The sequence below is a fragment of the Venturia canescens genome, chromosome 5 (genome assembly GCF_019457755.1).
Source record: "Venturia canescens isolate UGA chromosome 5, ASM1945775v1, whole genome shotgun sequence".
Classification (NCBI taxonomy): Eukaryota; Metazoa; Arthropoda; class Insecta; order Hymenoptera; family Ichneumonidae; genus Venturia; species Venturia canescens.
This window is the reverse complement of record NC_057425.1, coordinates 23,322,144-23,343,036: the sequence shown is the minus strand read 5'-3', so window position 1 is coordinate 23,343,036 and position 20,893 is coordinate 23,322,144.

The window sequence follows — 20,893 nt, the reverse complement described above, 5'->3', positions numbered from 1 at the left end:
CATTTGCAGTTTGCAGAATAGGAATACTCAACATACACGTCATTTCATAAGTATTGTTGTCAATATTTGTGTTTGCCTACCGCATTCCGAAGATTCAACTTTTCATATTATCAGCAAAAAAAGCATCCAAAGACTTTTTGGAACAAGTTTCAAAATTTATTACTCGACAGACCAGGTGGAAAAAGAATAACTACACTTATATCAAGACCAGAAACTGTTTTGAGAATCTGTTGTACAAAATGTGCGATTGATGATCATAATTGGAAACCTCTTGAATCACGTTACCACAATCAGCATGAAGAAATAGTAGAAAATCATAGGACACATATTAGGCAACCAATTAATAATATGCATCGATCCGCTGTAAACCGATGGAGTCAAAACAAGGATCGGAAAGAGCAGAGCCATAGTTAAAAAGAAAAAAGACAGCGCAATTGAAAGAGAACAGAAATCAAAATTGTTTCATGTATCTGTGCATTAGTTTCTGAAGACAGTAATTTCAGATCTATTCAGAAATAAGTAGGTGAAGACTTTAGTAATGAATATCTTCGTTAATATATTCCAGTCGGAACCAAAAAGTTAAAAGATTGGCATACCTGCTATTTCACAGAAATATCAAAGTTCATAGGTACTTGCTACGTACCAGTTATACAGACTTTGGTGCTATAGGGAAAAACACTTCAAAATTACATGAACCACATTTTTGAAATTTATTATGACACATTCAAAAAAAAAGTGACAGATACGATGCATGTTGAAGCAAGCAAAATGCTGTAATTTTGTATGTCTCCATGGTTATCCGCAGACAAAATATTTGATCACATCCAAAAATGATCAGGTGTAGACTTACAGACATGAATTTTTCAACCCACAATGCCAATCGCAAACATGGTCTGGAAATATTCAATATACATGTCACTTCATCACTTTGTCGAACTTTAGAGGTGTTCATTGCATTTCGAAGATACAAATATTGATATCTTGAAAATTAAGCACCCAATGACTTATTGAAATAAATTTCCAAATTTATCATGTAACAACTCAAGTGAATATATCTATGCATTTACATGGCCCAAAGATTTTTCAAAACTTGGGTGTATGAACAAGCAATCATGAAGGCTTTTTGTTATAAATATTTCAAATTATCTTGTTGAAATTAATATAAAAAACATGTCACTTCATCACTTTGTCGAACTTTAGAGGTGTTCATTGCATTTCGAAGATACAAATATTGATATCTTGAAAATTAAGCACCCAATGACTTATTGAAATAAATTTCCAAATTTATCATGTAACAACTCAAGTGAATATATCTATGCATTTACATGGCCCAAAGATTTTTCAAAACTTGGGTGTATGAACAAGCAATCATGAAGGCTTTTTGTTATAAATATCAAGAGACTCGGTAGAGTCTCGGGACAAGTACATTGACAGCCCTGTCGTCTGCTGGCCCGAGGCTCTCGCCGAGACTATACTTTCTCTGAATAAAACGATTCGCGGTGGTGGGGGTAAAATTGGCATGTGATTTTCTTTAATTGCGAAGCCTATGAGTTATGTACGACTTTGTAAATTGAACTTTCAGCTAATTGAGAAATTCTCTATCGAATGAGCCCAAAATCAGCATTATTGGTGGCGTAATTGCTGAGAAAAAACTTTGCACGGGCTCAAGATTATGCAAAAGTTACCAACACATTCAAAAATTTATGTGTCTGTATATTATAGTATAACACCATCAAAGGCACTTTGATGCTATCGAGTTTCTGATTGGTTGGATCTGACGACATCCATTTTTAGACGTTGTGATTGGTTGTTGAAATTAGTTGTTGATGATTGGAAATCTGACGTCAACTTCATAACGTAGCACACGACGCAGCACAGCTGGTAACAGCAGTCATAAATTCGATCGATATACATATATATATACAAACCGTGTGTCAGTTTTTGATCGCATGAACAGAGTTTCGACATTACGAAGTGCGTGCGGGATAAATAAAAAAATAATTTTCGTCATCTAAAGAAGTGCATATAACTATTTATTTTGTTAAAATTTGTGATATATTAAACCGGTATCAAAGCGGCCGCGTAAATGTAGTCTGTGATGTGTGTGTGAAAAAGAATATAAAAAATGCGCGATGCATATGTCAACGAAACTTTTCAAGATTTCATTATTTCGTTCGATTGGAAATAAGTGTTGACTGAAATAATCCTTCAATTAAACCAGATTACAAAATATTGTCCAGTGCGAATATATCGTCACTGGCGTGGTTATATATCATGTGTAAATACATTATACATTAGAAACTTTACTTGAATAAATGTTTTCTAATTTATTTCTTGTGTCAACATTATATATAAACATTCCCATATTTTGCTTGATATTCAGTTTGGCTCTGCCCTCTCCGATCCTTGTTTTCACTCCATCAGTTTGCAGAGGATCAGTACATATTATTAATTCGTTCCCTAATATGTGTCCTATGATTTTCTACTCCTTCTTCATGATGATTGTGGTAACATGATTCGAGAGGTTTCTAACCATAATCTTGAATTGCACATTTTGTAAATCAGATTTTCAAAAAAATTTCTGGTCTTGGTATACTGGGTAGTTATTCTTTTCCCATTAGGTCTGTCGAGTGATAAATTTGGAAACTAACTACAAATAAGGAATTATTATAAAAAAAATTCATTCCGATAAGTCTACAGTTGCTCAGTTTTGGATGTGATCAAATATAGTGCCTACCAACATCCCCAGAAACTTACAGAATTTCTGAATGCAATGTGCGCTATGTCATTTTAATGGGACATCATGACTTTTGACAACTTTTCACTATAATGCTGTAGATTCGGATCATTGAAATACAGCGAAAATCTGCAAACTATACAATTTATATACTGTGCCATTCATTTTATTTTTTGACTCCCACCGTAACATGAATATGAAGTGAAAAATTCATTACAAAAGTCTTCAGTTGCTCATTTATGAATGGATTTGAAACTGCTGTCTTCCAAACTCATTGCGCAGATACATTGAATTGCAGCCGATACCTGCGAATTTGGAAATTTCTGTGGATAAGTATATGTACTAAGTATCACCCCCTATCTTTGATTATGGTAATATGTAATGGAACTTTGTTCAGCAAGTTTTAAAGTGTTTCTTTTCAAATAGTATTGAAAATGTATTACTGTGGTATGGAGCGAAAACCTTCAAACTTTCATATTTTTGTGGCGCAGCATGTGTGCCAATACTGCGGTATGGAGCGAATACCTGCAAACTTTCATATGTTTGTGTCGCAGCATGTGTGCCCATCATTTAAATTTTTTACTCCAACCGTAACATATAATCTCAAAAATTCATCCCAAAAGTCTTCAGCTTTACTAATTAACTTAATTTTCCTTTTTCTAAATTCTATGCTGAATTTCTGAATTTCTAAATTTATTTCTAAATTATCCTGAAATTAAATTGTTTACCTCCACAACCAATGCAGGTACCTTAAACGTCTTTGAATTCCGTTGCTCTGTTGAATTAAGTACGCTCAGTTTTTTTTGCTTCTTTGAGTTCTAACATAATAAATGTTTCCAGGTGCCTTTTTTCGGCAACTATCAAATTGTAGATAATTGGATCGCAGCGGCGACTTGCAAACTTTGGAAATATATTTCGTCGAGGGTACGTTTTGGAAGACACGAAAATGTCTAGATGCAGAATGCAAAAGCGACATTTAAAAATGGCCAATTCTGTTGGATTTGTTGAGTCTTGAATTTGATCTATCTTTCCTCTTTTCTTTTCTTTTTTCTAACGTTATAAGCTGAAAATCACATCTCGGGCCGCAACACGCATTGCTCCATACTCTTGAGTTCCCAATGGACGAAACATATTAGAAGACAAGGAGAAAAATCACCAAAGTCCAAGAACAAACCTCTATCGAAATAGTTCCAATACAATTTTTACGAAAAATACGTCTATTTTCGTGGAAACCAAAGTTACAAGCCGAAAAACATATCTCGGCCTCCAACCTGCTTTCCACCGTGCTCTTGGGTTCCTAATTGACAAAACATATTAGAGTTAAAGGAAAAAAATTGCCAAAGTCCAAGAACAGACCTGTGACGAAATATTTGCAGTACATTTTTGACGAAAAATAGGTCTTTTTTCGTGAAAACCAACGTTATAAGCCGAAAATCATAAATAATTCGTAGAAATTTAAACTAAAATCCTATAGTCAACTGAACATAAATAAGGAACTTTAGAGAAAAAATACGTGATATGAAACCATAAACTTCCCCTAGGAAAAAAAAGGTTGGGACAAGTACATTGATGGTCCCTCGTTTGCTAATAAATCCATAAAAAATTTTCTTTAAAAATCGTCAAAAAAATTATTTTATAAAAAAAAATACAGTACAATTCGAAAAAAATTTCACAAATCTAGAAAAAACATTATGTTTAAAAAAAAAATTTTCTGTATCTATTTTTTAAAGTTCAAAAAAATCAAATAACAAGTAAAATATAAAAAACCGAAAAATCGCGTTTGAAATCATTATGCAAACCGATGCCTCATCCTTCTTATTTGATTCGAACAGCTAAATCAATTGAAAAAAATTCCATCTAATTTACGTGCAGCATTAAAATTTATTATATCAATTCGAGGCCAAGTATTTTCTAATGAATTGAAAAAAGTTACCACTTGAGTTACGTACAGCACTAAAATTTATGATATCAATCAGTGGACAAGTATTTTATTAGTAACTCCAAATTTTGACATTATTAAAATGTTCTAAGAAGCTTTTAAATCCAAAAAAAATCACATGAAAGCTAGTCATTCGTTACTCTATGGTGGCAAAGACTTATAAGAAAATCGATTTTTCTCAGACTTTCAGGATCCTTTGGTATTATTCACAAAATTCAACGTCGATTGGATCGATACAAATTATGTTTAAATATGTGTTAAAAGTACTTGTCCGGCCCATCACTATTCATTCAATAAAAAATCAATCATAAAAAAATGAAATTGTACGGCAGAATCTGGTTAAAAATTTGTTGAAATGCGATTCATTATTAGTTTAATGCTTTTAATAATAGTAGAGGTTAGTTCTTAGTCCGTATGGAATTCGTTCGCTGGAAGAATAAGTAGGAAGTAAAAATTGACATCATTGAATATAAACTGGAGAGTTATTTTGGAAGCTTGAACATATATATTATGTACAATTTGTTTCATTTATCGATGCAGAATAAAATCCCTTGTATATTGCGGAATAATTTGTTTCCGTTTTTTATTAAATTAGTGCAACTAAGTAAAAATTACGTGAAGATAATTCTCTCAATTCCCTCTGCATGAATACTTGTGACTTGTGAACCATCAGTTCTAGACAAGCCCTGATTTTTATTTGGATAAACAATTTAAACGGAAAGTGATGGGCCGGACAAGTACTTTTAACACATATTTAAACATAATTTGTATCGATCCAATCGACGTTGAATTTTGTGAATAATACCAAAGGATCCTGAAAGTCTGAGAAAAATCGATTTTCTTATAAGTCTTTGCCACCATAGAGTAACGAATGACTAGCTTTCATGTGATTTTTTTTGGATTTAAAAGCTTCTTAGAACATTTTAATAATGTCAAAATTTGGAGTTACTAATAAAATACTTGTCCACTGATTGATATCATAAATTTTAGTGCTGTACGTAACTCAAGTGGTAACTTTTTTCAATTCATTAGAAAATACTTGGCCTCGAATTGATATAATAAATTTTAATGCTGCACGTAAATTAGATGGAATTTTTTTCAATTGATTTAGCTGTTCGAATCAAATAAGAAGGATGAGGCATCGGTTTGCATAATGATTTCAAACGCGATTTTTCGGTTTTTTATATTTTACTTGTTATTTGATTTTTTTGAACTTTAAAAAATAGATACAGAATATTTTTTTTTTTAACATAATGTTTTTTCTAGATTTGTGAAATTTTTTTCGAATTGTACTGTATTTTTTTTTATAAAATAATTTTTTTGACGATTTTTAAAGAAAATTTTTTATGGATTTATTAGCAAACGAGGGACCATCAATGTACTTGTCCCAACCTTTTTTTTCCTAGGTTTCAAATTATCTTGTTGAAATTAATATAAAAAAATAGAAATACGAATATCTCTCGTATTGTCTGGAGAACAAATAGAAATTGGTATGACAATATACACTGTAAGCTATAAGGAGGTGGAAAAAAGGGACCGGTGAACACAGCCAAACTAAATGAAAGAAATTATGACAACAATACATTGAATTACTTGACCAAAGTTTTTTAAAATTTATTTGAATTCGTTTACATACAACCATCCACCTCTTTATTAAATGTAATTACATAACATAGAATTTCTGTTTGGAAAGAACGTTTTAGAGGTTATAATGAACGAACGTTTTTTTTCTCATTGTTATTATTATTATTATTCAACACTAATTAGTCACGTCATTAATAATATCGATTCCTTCCACTTTTCAATAACCACTTTTATTTTTCTACACTCTGCACGCAACAGCACTCCGGCGGTCATAACCTCAAACGTGAACATGACGCGAAATCTCGCAAATTTGCTATCTATGTATATATTACGATATCGAAGTAGAACAGATAATTCTTAATTTTCACGACACATTATTCACGTTTTCACTTCTCAACATTTTACTCACTCTCAGTACACTGTATGAGATCAATTAATCCACTTTTGAGGTTTTATTTATTATAGATATTATTGTCGTGAATTGGGCTCGAAACTTATTGAAACTTCTTTTATGAAAAAAATAAAATTGATTATATCCACTGCTATTTCCAATAATGTTTTATTTATTTCAACGAAATTTGCAAATCTTGCACCGTTGATCCACGGGGCTACGATCGCTGTCACTTTATAATAACATAACAGACGATAACAGACGGTATACAAGAAAACATTGAGGACTATCAGAAACTTTCTCATCTGCGATTGGTCGAGACGGATAGATTCTCACCGCTGATTGGTTATGATGGGCATCAAGAAGCCCTTGTATGTATGGGTCTGAACCCATATACGGATACGTCAGCTGCGTAAATGTGTTGGTACTTTTGCATAATCTTGAACCCGTGCAAAGTTTTTTCTCAGCAATTACGCCACCGATCATGCTGATTTTGGGCGCAATCGAAAGAGAATTTCTTAATTAGCTGAAAGTTCAATTTTCAAATTGCGACATAACTCCTGAGCTTCGCAATTCAAGAAAATGACATGTCGATTTTACCCCCACCACCGCGAATCATTTTATTCAGAGATAATATAGTCTCGGCGAGAGCCTCGGGCCAGCAGACGACAGGGCTGTCAATGTACTTGTCCCGAGACTCTACCGAGTCTCTTGATTCCGTATGGAATTCGTTCGCTGGAAGAATAAATAGGAAGTAAAAATTGACATCATTAAATATAAACTGGACAGTTATTTTGGAAGCTTGAACATATATATTATGTACAATTTGTTTCATTTATCGATGCAGAATAAAATCCCTTGTATATTGCGGAATAATTTGTTTCCGTTTTTTATTAAATTAGTGCAACTAAGTAAAAATTACTTGAAGATAATTGTCTCAATTCCCTCTGCATGAATACTTGTGACTTGTGAACCATCAGTTCTAGACAAGCCCTGATTTTTATTTGGATAAACAATTTAAACGGAAAGTGATGGGCCGGACAAGTACTTTTAACACTTATTTAAACATAATTTGTATCGATCCAATCGACGTTGAATTGTGTGAATAATACCAAAGGATCCTGAAAGTCTGAGAAAAATCGATTTTCTTATAAGTCTTTGCCACCATAGAGTAACGAATGACTAGCTTTCATGTGATTTTTTTTGGATTTAAAAGCTTTTTAGAACAATTTAATAACGTCAAAATTTGGAGTTACTAATAAAATACTTGTCCACTGATTGATATCATAAATTTTAGTGCTGCACGTAACTCAAGTGGTAACTTTTTCAATTCATTAGAAAATACTTGGCCTCGAATTGATATAATAAATTTTAATGCTGCACATAAATTAGATGGAATTTTTTTCAATTGATTTAGCTGTTCGAATCAAATAAGAAGAATGAGGCATCGATTTCCAAGTTTTTTTTTTATGGATGGAATTATCAGCAAACACGATACCATCAATGTACTTGTCCCAACCTTTTTTTCCCTAGGGGAAGTTTATGGTTTGATATCACGTCTTTTTTCTCGAAAATTCCTTATTTATGTTTTGATGAATATATAATTTTAATTTAAATTGCTATGAATTATTTACGATTTACTGCTTATAACGTTGGTTTCCACGAAAAACGACCTATTTTTCGTCAAAATTGTGCTAGAAATATTTCGTCACAAGTCTGTCCTTGGACTTTGGCGATTTTTTTCCTTGTATTCTAATATGTTTTGTCAATTAAGAACCAAAGAGTATGGTGGAAAGCGGGTTGGAGGCCGAGATATAATTTTCGGCTTATAACGTTGGTTTTCACGAAAAAAGACCTATTTTTCGTCAAATTGTACTGGAAATATTTCATCACAGGTCTGTTGTTGGACTTCAGCGATTTTTTTCCTTGTACTCTAATATGTTTTGGAAATTAGGAACCCAAGAGCACGGTGGAAAGCGGGTTGGAGGCCGAGATATGATTTTGGCTTGTAACATCAGATTCGTCGAAAAAAGACTGATACCGCACAATCAGTATACCAGTGAAGAACATTATACACTAATGCTGTAGGATTGTAATATATTTGATATTTTCTTACGGTTCGAAATCATTTTTGTTGTGTGATTTAAGAAGTTTTGTTTACATTTTTTGTGGTATAATGCGAAAACGGGCGATCATCAATGTAATTGTCCAAATTTTTTTTCTCCGAGAGAGGATTTTCACGGCTTGATATCAAATCTTTTTTCTGTGGTAGTTCTAAACCACAAAAAATATTCTTAAATAAGATTTTCTCAAGTTCTCCAATGTTTCTAATGTGATATTTAAAAATAATTCTCCTTTCTCCAATGATTTTCTTTAAGTTTTGTACAATTTATAACAGTTTGATATTCTTCGAATGTTTGAAGTGATATCCTCAATTTTTCAACCATTTCGAACATGTCTATAATTTTGTGGGATTAAAATCATATTCCGTAAGGTTTTTCAATATTTTGTATCATTGTGGAATTTTGCCTCTTCATTTATAAATTTTGTTTTCATCTGTTTTGATGAAATCATTGTGAATAAAGAAAACATGAAGATTTTTCAATGAAACGAATTTTTGGATTGATTTTCCTTAAAATTTGACAGAAGGAGAAAGAAAAATATATATATAATGTTCACCAAGTTCACCAGAATTCGCAATTTTCACATATGTTTATTGAATTCTAATGCTAGTTATTTTTATTTCATTAAAAAACGTGCTTCCAAGGACTTTTTGAAGCAATCTTTTCCATTCGTATTATCATTCCCAGAGATAGAAAGTTGACGCACCCACGTCGATGCATAAAATTTTCAAACTCTGCATGTAGCCACCAAGGTTCAACCGGACAAAAGAAAAAATATGAAGTGCGTCGAGACCAACAGAATTGCTTACTTTTTAATATGAGCAATGCATTTTGAAAACATAACTTCTTATGCCATTCATAAACAAGCCATCGCTGACTTTTTGTATCATTCATCATTATTTTTTATTATTGATTATTATTTATAATCCATTTCCAAATCCTATAATTCATGTATAATTTTTATTATTTGTAGATATCCATATTCCATAATCAAAAAAAGGAAGTACTAATACCTGGCATGCATGTCAATACACAGAATTTTCCAAATTTGCAAGTATTCGCTGCGATTTATTCATCTAAATTTTGGTACAGACAGAAAAAATTACCACCGATTCATAAAATTTATTATGCCAAAACTAAAAGGAAAAAAGACAGCGCACTTGAAAGTGAACAGAATGCATAATTGTTTCATGTATCTCATTCATATATTACAGTTGGAACCAAAAAGTGAAAAGATTGGCACACCTACCGCTTCGCAGGAATATAGTTCATAGGTACTCGCTGCGTACCAGTAATACAGACTTTGGTGCTATGGGGCAAAAAACTTTAAAATTACCCGAACCACATTTTTGAAACTCATTATGGCATATTCAATAAATAAAGTGACAGATACGCTGCATGTTGAAGTAAATCAAATAGTGTAATTTAGAATTTCTCCATGGTTATATACAGACAAAATATTTGATCACATTCAGAAATGATCAGGCGTAGACTCACACACATGAATTTTTTAATCCATAATGCCAATCGTAAACTTGGTCTGGAAATACTCAATATACGTGTCGCTTCATCATGTTGTCAAACTTAAGATGTGTTCATTGCATTTGGAAGATACAAATTTTGATATCACGAAAAATAAGCAACCAATGACTTATTGAAATGAATTTCCAAATTCATCATGCAACAATTCAAGTGAATATCTATGTATTTACATGGCCCAAAGATTTTTTAAAACTCGTGTTTGTGAACAAGCAATCATGAAAACTTTTTGATATGAATTTTCCAATTTATTGACATCAATATGAGGAAATAGAAATACGAATGTCACTCGAATTGTCTAGAGAATGAATAGAAATTGGTATGGATACACTGTGAGCTAAGGAGGTAGGAAAAAGGGCCCGGTGAACACAGCCAAATGTAATGAAAGAAAATATGACAACAATACATTGAATTAGACACTTTTACTTGACCGAAGTTTTTCAACATTTATTTGCATTCATTTACATACAATCACGCATATTTTTTCTATAATGTAATTACACAACATAAAATTTCTGTTTGAAAAGAACGTTTGAGAGGTTATAATGAGCGAAAGTTTTTTTTTCTCACATAACTCCCGTTGAAAATTTTTGAAGAACCCAGAACCAGGATTGCAACAAAATTATGTCATAAATAAACGTAAAATCAAAGAATTTGTACAAGGAGAAATTTCCCAATACTAATATATGTTCTATATAACAAACACTCGCGAACCGATTGCGATGAGCGTAAACTAACCCACATGGTTTTCACAAAACTTACATAACATTTTTTTTTTATAGTCATATAAGAATTTTGAATCGAATTCATACAGCTCGCACTATTTCTCCGAAATTTTATCATTCAGATCGCTGTTGCTATTAATTTGCTCATGCCATCAAAAAATGACAGATGGATGTATTATATATCACGTCAAAGTCACTATATGTCTGGTTTTCGTAATACTGTATGACACCACATACCACTATTTTTAATAAAATAAATACATATTTAACACTTTATTAGATGAAAAATATTTTTTTGTCACCGCGCACTTCGTAATGTCGAAAATCCGTTTGTTATAACATCAATAACTGACGGCTGACTGATGGCCTTGTATATATATTCATAAACTGTATTCCGCTGGAACGGTACAGCAAGTGTCCTGACCAGTCACAACTCATTATTTCTGTAGCCGGGATCCCGGGACCCGAGCTTCCATAGAAATGGGTTATAGCTGGCATCAAGAGGCCTTTGATGGTGTTCTGTACAGACACAGTAAATCCATAGATGTGTTAGTAACTTTTGCATAATCTTGAGCCCGTGTAAAGTTTTTTCTCAGCAATTACACCACCGATCGTATTGATTTTGGGCGCAATCGAAAGAGAATTTCTTAATTAGCTGAAAGTTCAATTTTCAAATTGCGACATAACTCCTGAGCTTCGGAATTCAAGAAAATGACATGTCAATTTTACCCCCACCACCGAAATTTACTTTATTCAGAGATAATATAGTCTCGGCGAGAGCCTCGGGCCAGCAGACGACAGGGCTGTCAATGTACTTGTCCCGAGACTCTACCGAGTCTCTTGATACACTCCATTCTGGTATAACCTAAAATCCTTTTTCCTATTATTCCTCGGATGCCTGGGATATTGGTGAGACTCGGCGACGTATCGATCCCGTAGTCCAGGGTCCATTCCAAATAACCTAATAATTTCCGAATTTTCCTTGCATGGGGCATTGGTGAGACTCGGCGACGTATCGATCCCGTGGCCCGTGGGCGATAATTACCTAACCTAGTGAATGCTCAGGACATTGGCGAGACTCGGCGACGTATCGAGCCCGTGGTCTGGGGTTCACTTCCTAACCTGTCTTGTGTTTTGAACATTGGCGCCATTCGGCGACGTTTGAGGCCCGTGGTCAAGCACAAACTTTCCACCTTTCAATATTTTGGGTTTGCTTAAGAATGGAGGCGTTATACAATTGATTTTTTGATTTATTCCGATTAAATTTAACCTTGTTTTGATATTCTCCGGATTGGTCAGGTGAAACGAATCAATTCATTGAAAGAAATAATTTAAGAATTAATAATTAAAATTTTCTTTGTCCATTTGGACTATCGCCGACACGAAAGTCGAAATAATCCATCTAGCAAATTAAAAATCAAATAATACGAGAAATAAAAAGCGAAATCCAAGAGGCTGCGGTACGATTCAAGTTTATATAGCATCAAAGCGAAGAATAAAAACAAAATTGTAAGAAAAAGCGGGCGTTACTCTTGGATTAGATAAGCGGCATTAGAAATTCGGGGTCAAGCGGCTAGGAACCCAGGACATCGGTTGTCAATCATTAATGTTGCAAATTTCATTTTTATCTGAAAAGATCTCATGCAAAGCGAAAGGAAAAGGAAAATAAAGTAAGAGGAAACAAATGTAATAGAGCGTCATTTATTGTGTTAAAACGAACTAGAAATTCATTTAAGGAATTTCACACAGAAAAACGCTCCGTTTTTCCGGGTCTTTCGAGTCTTCTCTCGCCTGATTCGGATAAACAACGCGGACAAAAAACAAAATAAAAACGAAAAACGCGTTCGCGGTCTTTTATTTTAGTAAAAACAACAAATTTTTTGTTAATAAATTCATTTGGTTATTTTTTAAACATAATCGTGGTCTCTCGTCTCGTTCATACCTGCTTCTTTCTAAATTAAGGTAGCTCGAACCGACGCGTGGCGGCGTTCAGTCCGGGGTCGGCAAGAGCGTTACGTTACAATATATAAATTTTTTAGTTTGCAGATTTTTGCTGTATTTCAATGATCCAAATCTATAGTATTATAGTGAAAAGTTGTTAAAAGTCATGATGTTACATTAAAATGTCATAGCGCACATAACATTCAGAAATTCTGTAGGTTTCTATGATGTTGGCAGGCATTATACTTATTCGCATCCGAAACCGAGCAACTATAGACTTATCGTAATGAATATTTTCACTAATAATTCCACATTTGCAGTTTGCAAAATAGGAATACTCAACATACACGTCATTTCATAAGTATTGTTGTCAAAATTTGTGTTTGCCTACCGTATTCCAAAGATTCGACTTTTCATATTATCAGCAAAAAAAGCATCCAAAGACTTTTTGGAACTAGTTTCAAAGTTTATTACTCGACAGATCAGGTGGAAAAAGAATAACTACACTTATATCAAGATCAGAAACTGTTTTGAAAATGTGATGTACAAAATGTGCGATTGATGATCATAGTTGGAAACCTCTTGAATCACGTTACCACGATCAGCATGAAGAAATAGTAGAAAATCATAGGACACATATTAGGCAACGAATCAATAATATGTATCAATCCGCTGCAAACCGATGGAGTGAAAACACGGATCGGAAAGAGCAGAGCCAAACTCAATAGGAAGCAAAATATAGGAATATTCAAAAATAATGATGACACAAGAAATGAATTAGAAAACATTCATTCAATTGGAGTTTCTCACATTATACTAACAGTTCCGTGTGTTCTTGTTTTATTAATTATCAACCATAATATTTCAGATAGCAAAAAGAAAATTTGACGTTATAGGTTGACGAACGTTTTTTCTTACAACTTCCAGACTTATTTTTGATAAACTGATTTGCCTTATTTATATTATTCACTAACTATGTGAACGTTTGTTACATTTGTCTCGCACTTCGTAACGTCGAACCCCGGCCGGTTCGTTACCACACAGCTATCAAAGGGAACTCGTATATATAAACTACATTATTACACATGATATATAATAACGCAACTGACGATATATTTACACTGGACAATATTCGGCGCACTCTGGTTTAATTAAAAGATTATCTCATTTGACACTTATTTCCAATCGAACGAAATAATGAAATCTTGAAGTTTCGTTGACATATGCATCGTGCATTGTTAATATATTCTTTTTCACACACAGATCACAGACTACATTTACGCGGCCGCTTTTATACTGGTTTAATATACTACAAGTTTTAACAAATTGAATACTAATATGGACTTCATTAGATGACCCGGAAATTATTTTTAAAATAAAAAACAATCGAAAAAATTCTGTAAAGAAAAATAAAAAATTTTCAAAAAAATTCATAAATATTGGACAAATTGAAAAATAAACTATCCAAGTTACATGCAGTATAAAAATGTATGATATCAATTGGAGGCCAAGTTTTTATTGATAATTTGAAATATTTATCGAACAAATCGCAAACTTTAATTGAAATTCTTGATAATTATTTTCAAGAAAAAAGTTAATGAAAAAAAAGTCATAACGGAAGTTACGTGCAGTACTAAAATGAATTATATCAATTCGAGGTCAAGTATTTATCAGTTATTCGAAATATAATCTCCGGCGACAAATGAGCGTTGAGAATCCTTGTCGGGCTCACAACGTTTTATCAAAATTACTAAAAAATTAATGGAAATAAAATCATTAAAAATTCACATGAAAGTCATTCGTTACTTCAACAAGATACACACTGTAAAGAATCGATTCCCCTCCGACTTTCAGGATCCCCTGGTATTATTCACAACATTCAACTTCGATTGGATCGGTACAAATTATGTTCAAATACGTCTTAAACGTACTTGTCCGGCCCATCACTTTTTATTCAAATTGCTCATTCGAAAACAAATCAAAAACGAAGTTAATGCATGTGTTAATATTAAGGAACAGTAATTCCCGAGAAAATAATTTTCCTTCGAATCGCTCTTGTCAAAATGAAACGAAAATGAAAGATGAAGTTGATTAATCTATTTATATTAAATAAACGAAAAATTGAAAACTTCAAAAAAATTCAACAAAAATAAAAAACAATCGAAAAAATTCTGTAAAGGAAAATAAAAAATTTTCAAAAAAATTCATAAATATTGGACAAATTGAAAAATAAACTATCCAAGTTACATGCAGTATAAAAATGTATGATATCAATTGGAGGCCAAGTTTTTATTGATAATTTGAAATATTTATCGAACAAATCGCAAATTTTAATTGAAATTCATGATAATTATTTTCAAGAAAAAAGTTAATGAAAAAAAAGTCATAACGGAAGTTACGTGCAGTACTAAAATGACTTATATCAATTCGAGGTCAAGTATTTATCAGTTATTCGAAATATAATCTCCGGCGACAAATGAGCGTTGAGAATCCTTGTCGGGCTCACAACGTTTTATCAAAATTACTAAAAAATTAATGGAAATAAAATCATTAAAAATTCACATAAAAGTCATTCGTTACTTCAACAAGATACACACTGTAAAGAATCGATTCCCCTCCGACTTTCAGGATCCCCTGGTATTATTCACAACATTCAACTTCGATTGGATCGGTACAAATTATGTTCAAATACGTCTTAAACGTACTTGTCCGGCACATCACTTTTTATTCAAATTGCTCATTCGAAAACAAATCAAAAACGAAGTTTATGCATGTGTTAATATTAAGGAACAGTAATTCCCGAGAAAATAATTTTTCTTCGAATCGCTCTTGTCAAAATGAAACGAAAATGAAAGATGAAGTTGATTAATCTATTTATATTATATGGAGTCATAATTCACAACAAAATCATTTTTCTTCAAATTCCAGGAATCCACGTGTCGTACTCGACTAGTGATATTTATCAAAATGTGTACGTGACTATAGAAAAAAAAACATTGCATGGCTGAGTAGATTCGAAAATTTCTAGTAATGCGCCTGATTATTTCTCATTTTCATTGGTTCTTACCGAATGGTATGTGTTCACTGAAGAAAATCAGAAGTGGATATTGCTATACGAACTTGCGAACAATCAAGTTCAAATTACTTGGAGATATTATTTTTATTTCTATCCATTTTATTATATTTGTCATTATAGAACAGCCCTAATTTGTTTTCGAATGAGCAATTTGAATAAAAAGTGATGGGCCGGACAAGTACGTTTAAGACGTATTTGAACATAATTTGTACCGATCCAATCGAAGTTGAATGTTGTGAATAATACCAGGGGATCCTGAAAGTCGGAGGGGAATCGATTCTTTACAGTGTGTATCTTGTTGAAGTAACGAATGACTTTCATGTGAATTTTTAATGATTTTATTTCCATTAATTTTTTAGTAATTTTGATAAAACGTTGTGAGCCCGACAAGGATTCTCAACGCTCATTTGTCGCCGGAGATTATATTTCGAATAACTGATAAATACTTGACCTCGAATTGATATAATTCATTTTAGTACTGCACGTAACTTCCGTTATGACTTTTTTTTCATTAACTTTTTTCTTGAAAATAATTATCAAGAATTTCAATTAAAGTTTGCGATTTGTTCGATAAATATTTCAAATTATCAATAAAAACTTGGCCTCCAATTGATATCATACATTTTTATACTGCATGTAACTTGGATAGTTTATTTTTCAATTTGTCCAATATTTATGAATTTTTTTGAAAATTTTTTATTTTCCTTTACAGAATTTTTTCGATTGTTTTTTATTTTTGTTGAATTTTTTTGAAGTTTTCAATTTTTCGTTTATTATTTCTATAGAATTTTTTTCCTGGTTCTGAATCTTTTTTCTATGTCATCCAGAAACAAGAGACCATCAATGTACTTGTCCCAACCTTTTTTTCCCTAGGGGAAGTTTATGGTTTGATATCACGCCTTTTTTCTCAAAAGTTCCTCATTTATGTTATGACGGTTATAGGATTTTAGTATAAATTTCTATGAATTAATTGCTTTTAGTACATTTTTATAGATTCCATTCTCATACGAACATTTTTTATGGGATAATCTTTTTCATGAAATTATCAGCAAATAAGGGACCATCAATGTACTTTTCCCAATCTTATTTTCCCCGTGTATGATGTTCGGCTTATAAAGTTGGTTTCCACCATAAAAAACCAATTTTTCGTAAAAATTGTAGTGAAAATATTTCGTCACAAGTCTGCCCTTGAACTTTGACGATTTTTTTCCTCATACTCTAATATGTTATGCCTATTAGGAACTCAACAGCATGGAGGAATCCGGGATGAGGCCCGAGAAATGAATTTCGGTTTATAATGTTGGTTTCCACGTAAAAGACCAATTTTTCTTCAAAATTGTACTGAAAATATTTCGGCACTGGTTTGGTCTTGGACTTTGGTGATTTTTCTCCTTGTCTTCTAATATGTTTTGTCTATTGGGAATCCAAGAGCATGAAGAAATACGTGTTGTGGGCCATAATATGATTTTCGGCTTATAACGTTGGTTTCCACGAAATAAGATCTATTTTTCGTCAAAATTGTACTGGAAATATTTCGTCACAGGTCTGTCTTTGGACTTTGGCTATTTTTTTTCTTCTACTCTAATATGCTATGCTTATTGGGAACCCAAGAGAATGGTAGAAAGCGGGTTGGGGGCCGAGATCAAGAGACTCGGTAGAGTCTCGGGACAAGTACATTGACAGCCCTGTCGTCTGCTGGCCCGAGCTCGCCGAGACTATCTTTTCTCTGAATAAAACGATTCGCGGTGGTGGGGGTAAAATTGGCATGTCATTTTGTTCAATTACGAAACTCCTGAGTCATCTGAGGCTTTGAAAATTGAACTGGAGATTAATTAATAAATTCTCTTTCGATTCCACCCACAATCAGCATGATCGGTGGCGTAATTGCTGAGAAAAAACTTTGCACAGGCTCAAGATTATGCAAAAGTTACCAACACATTCTAGAATTTATGCGTCTGTATTTACAACACAATCAAAGGCACTTTGATGCTCTCGAGTTTCTGATTGGTTGAATCTGACGACATTTATATTCAGATGTTATGATTGGTTGTTGAAATTGGTTGTTGATTTATTGGAAATCAGAGGACAACTTCAGAACGTAGCACGGCAGCACAGCAGACATTTTTTAAAAAAGACGTGGCTCGGTAACAGCAGACATAAATAATCGATCGAAAGGCGAGTGTCAGTATGTAAACTAGCTGTGATTGTTTGTAAAATGTACTAATATACTGAGTGAGCAAATGAAAAAACAGATATCTCTCAAAAAATACATATGTTTTGTGCAGTTAACCGTAAAAAAATAACATACCACATCTGCGACATTTCACGTCATGTTGACGTTTAAGGTTATGATCCCCAGCGAGTGCTGTTGTTGCGTGCGGAGTTTAAATAAAAAATAAATGAAAATGCTTATTGAAAAGTGAAAGGAACAAACAATATTATTAATGACGTGATTTAATAACAATAATAATGTTAATAATAATGGTGATAATGAAAAAAAAACAGTGAACATAATCCGAATCAGGAATTATAGCTCTGGCTTTGCATCTTTGAATTCCAGTTTTAACATTCGAGCTCACTGAAAACATAAGTGAATTTGCAAATTTAGCGAGATTTAGCGAGATAGTTTCAATCGGAATTTCATGGTCTTCGAGACTCAAATTTTCGACGAATTTTTATTGATTTATAATCAGGAGACCGTCGCGGGTTTACGCAAAACCATGGCAATGGAAAAGAATTGGAAGATTTTTGAGACTGTCTTCGTAAACGGGGAATTTTAATAATGACTGTAAATTTCGCAAGCACCGCCGGAATCATTGGTTATCAGAAACAATGAGATCCAACGTTTGATCGACGAAATACTTGGTAAAGCAATTAAGGAGTTACTAACAAAACAAGGTTCGTGTTACACTCTGTAATCTAAATGATATTTCTATTGAGTGCCTCGCAATATTGAATATTTTGGAACCTTGGGTGCCTTAGGAGAAACAAAAAAAAGTTACAGTGCTCATTGTTCTAGCTCAGGCGGAGCGAAACTTGAAAATTCATTGTGTAAATATTTGTTATATCCTTTACGCAAAGTCTCAAAACATGTTTGTCTTTCAGCTCCATGATCTGGATTCAAGGATGGCGATAGGGTTCAGCTGCAAGCTAACTACTTCAAGATGCTCTCATCAATGAATTGGTGTTTGTGCAAGTATAGGGTTTTACACTCCAGAGATGGATTTAACTAGAAGATGAAAGGCATTGCTTCGGGAACACAAGCCCACTATTGGACCATATACTTTTTATGATACTGTTTTATACACGAGTCACCGATTGCTAGAGGTTTTTATTATCTATTATTCTGTATCGAATATGAAAAAAAAAATCAGTTGATGATTTTACGTTCTCCGGTAGCAGTTAGAGCTCAAAAGCAAGACACAGCCAGAGAACACTGATGTTCAACTATCCATAAGATTCGCTGATGACATGGAAAAGGGCGCCGAACACTACATTCTATTCTTCAACATCTATTATTCTGTATCGAATATGAAAAAAAAAATCAGTTGATGATTTTACGTTCTCCGGTAGCAGTTAGAGCTCAAAAGCTAGACACAGCCAGAGAACACTGATGTTCAACTATCCATAAGATTCGCTGATGACATGGAAAAGGGCGCCGAACACTACATTCTATTCTTCAACATAATAATGCGCAAATACCTTGAATACTTGAATCTGCAGCTTGTCGAAAGAAATTACTTTGATGCCCAAAACCGGGTAAAATATTTGAATAATTTTATCTCTGATTTTCTCTTTTACTGCCCACCATAAGAATCAACGCCGTTGATCTTTTTTGAAGGTTGAAATACAGTAATTTTGTGTAAAAAAACAATTTGCAAAAACAATTTCATAAAATATTCATTTGAATGTATTTATTATTCACAGGAGAGATTTAAGGCTCAAGTGATTGGACTCAGGGTTCTTACTGATTATTAATAATCACACCTACAGAATCGAGGTTCAATTCAATATATCAGGCGAAAACTTGAGGAACTGTATGGTGACCGGAGTTTAGTAAAAATGACGTTTATAACTGTGGCAAAACGCTTGAACACGCGATTATTCTGGAGAGGAAATAATCTGCCATCCGGTACAGTGGTTGACGATGTTATAACGAATCCCATTAAATTCGATTTTTACATAGTTTCTCAGTGCATGAGGCAATTTCAGTCAATTATACAAAATAGCAATGGTATTATACAAAAAACAAAAAATAGAAATTCTATACAAAAAAGCAATAATCTCTACTCCATCACTAATGGATGCACCCATGAAAAATATATATTTCTCTCACATGAATGAACTAAACATAAAATAAACCAAAAAAGGCACAAATAGTGAATGAGTTTTTTATATTGTAATATTTAATTTTATCGCAATTTTTATTTTTTCTCTGTTTGTTCCAACATATATACATTCAGTGGATTTCTCGGTGTTTTCATTTACGAAAAATTTGATCCTTTTGTAATCCCGTTTTTACCGCCACACCTCAATTATATTTTATAACGAATTAAGGTAACTGAAGGACCCGGAAAAGTGAAATTTTGGTAATTAACGTTGTTTTTCCTTCGCAATATTCAAAAAATAAAAAATTGTACGAAACGCCTTAGAAAATCGAAGAAATGCGGCTCAACAATCTACTTAAAGACTCTACAAAAGCTGAATGCTGTACTCAATCACAGCTTTAAAATAAGCGTTTCCAAAAAATGTTCTAGTTTTATTCGTTGAAAACAAAAAACGAAAGTAAATGGAATCCTCATTTGGGGCACAATTCTTCACGACACCGTATCATTTCT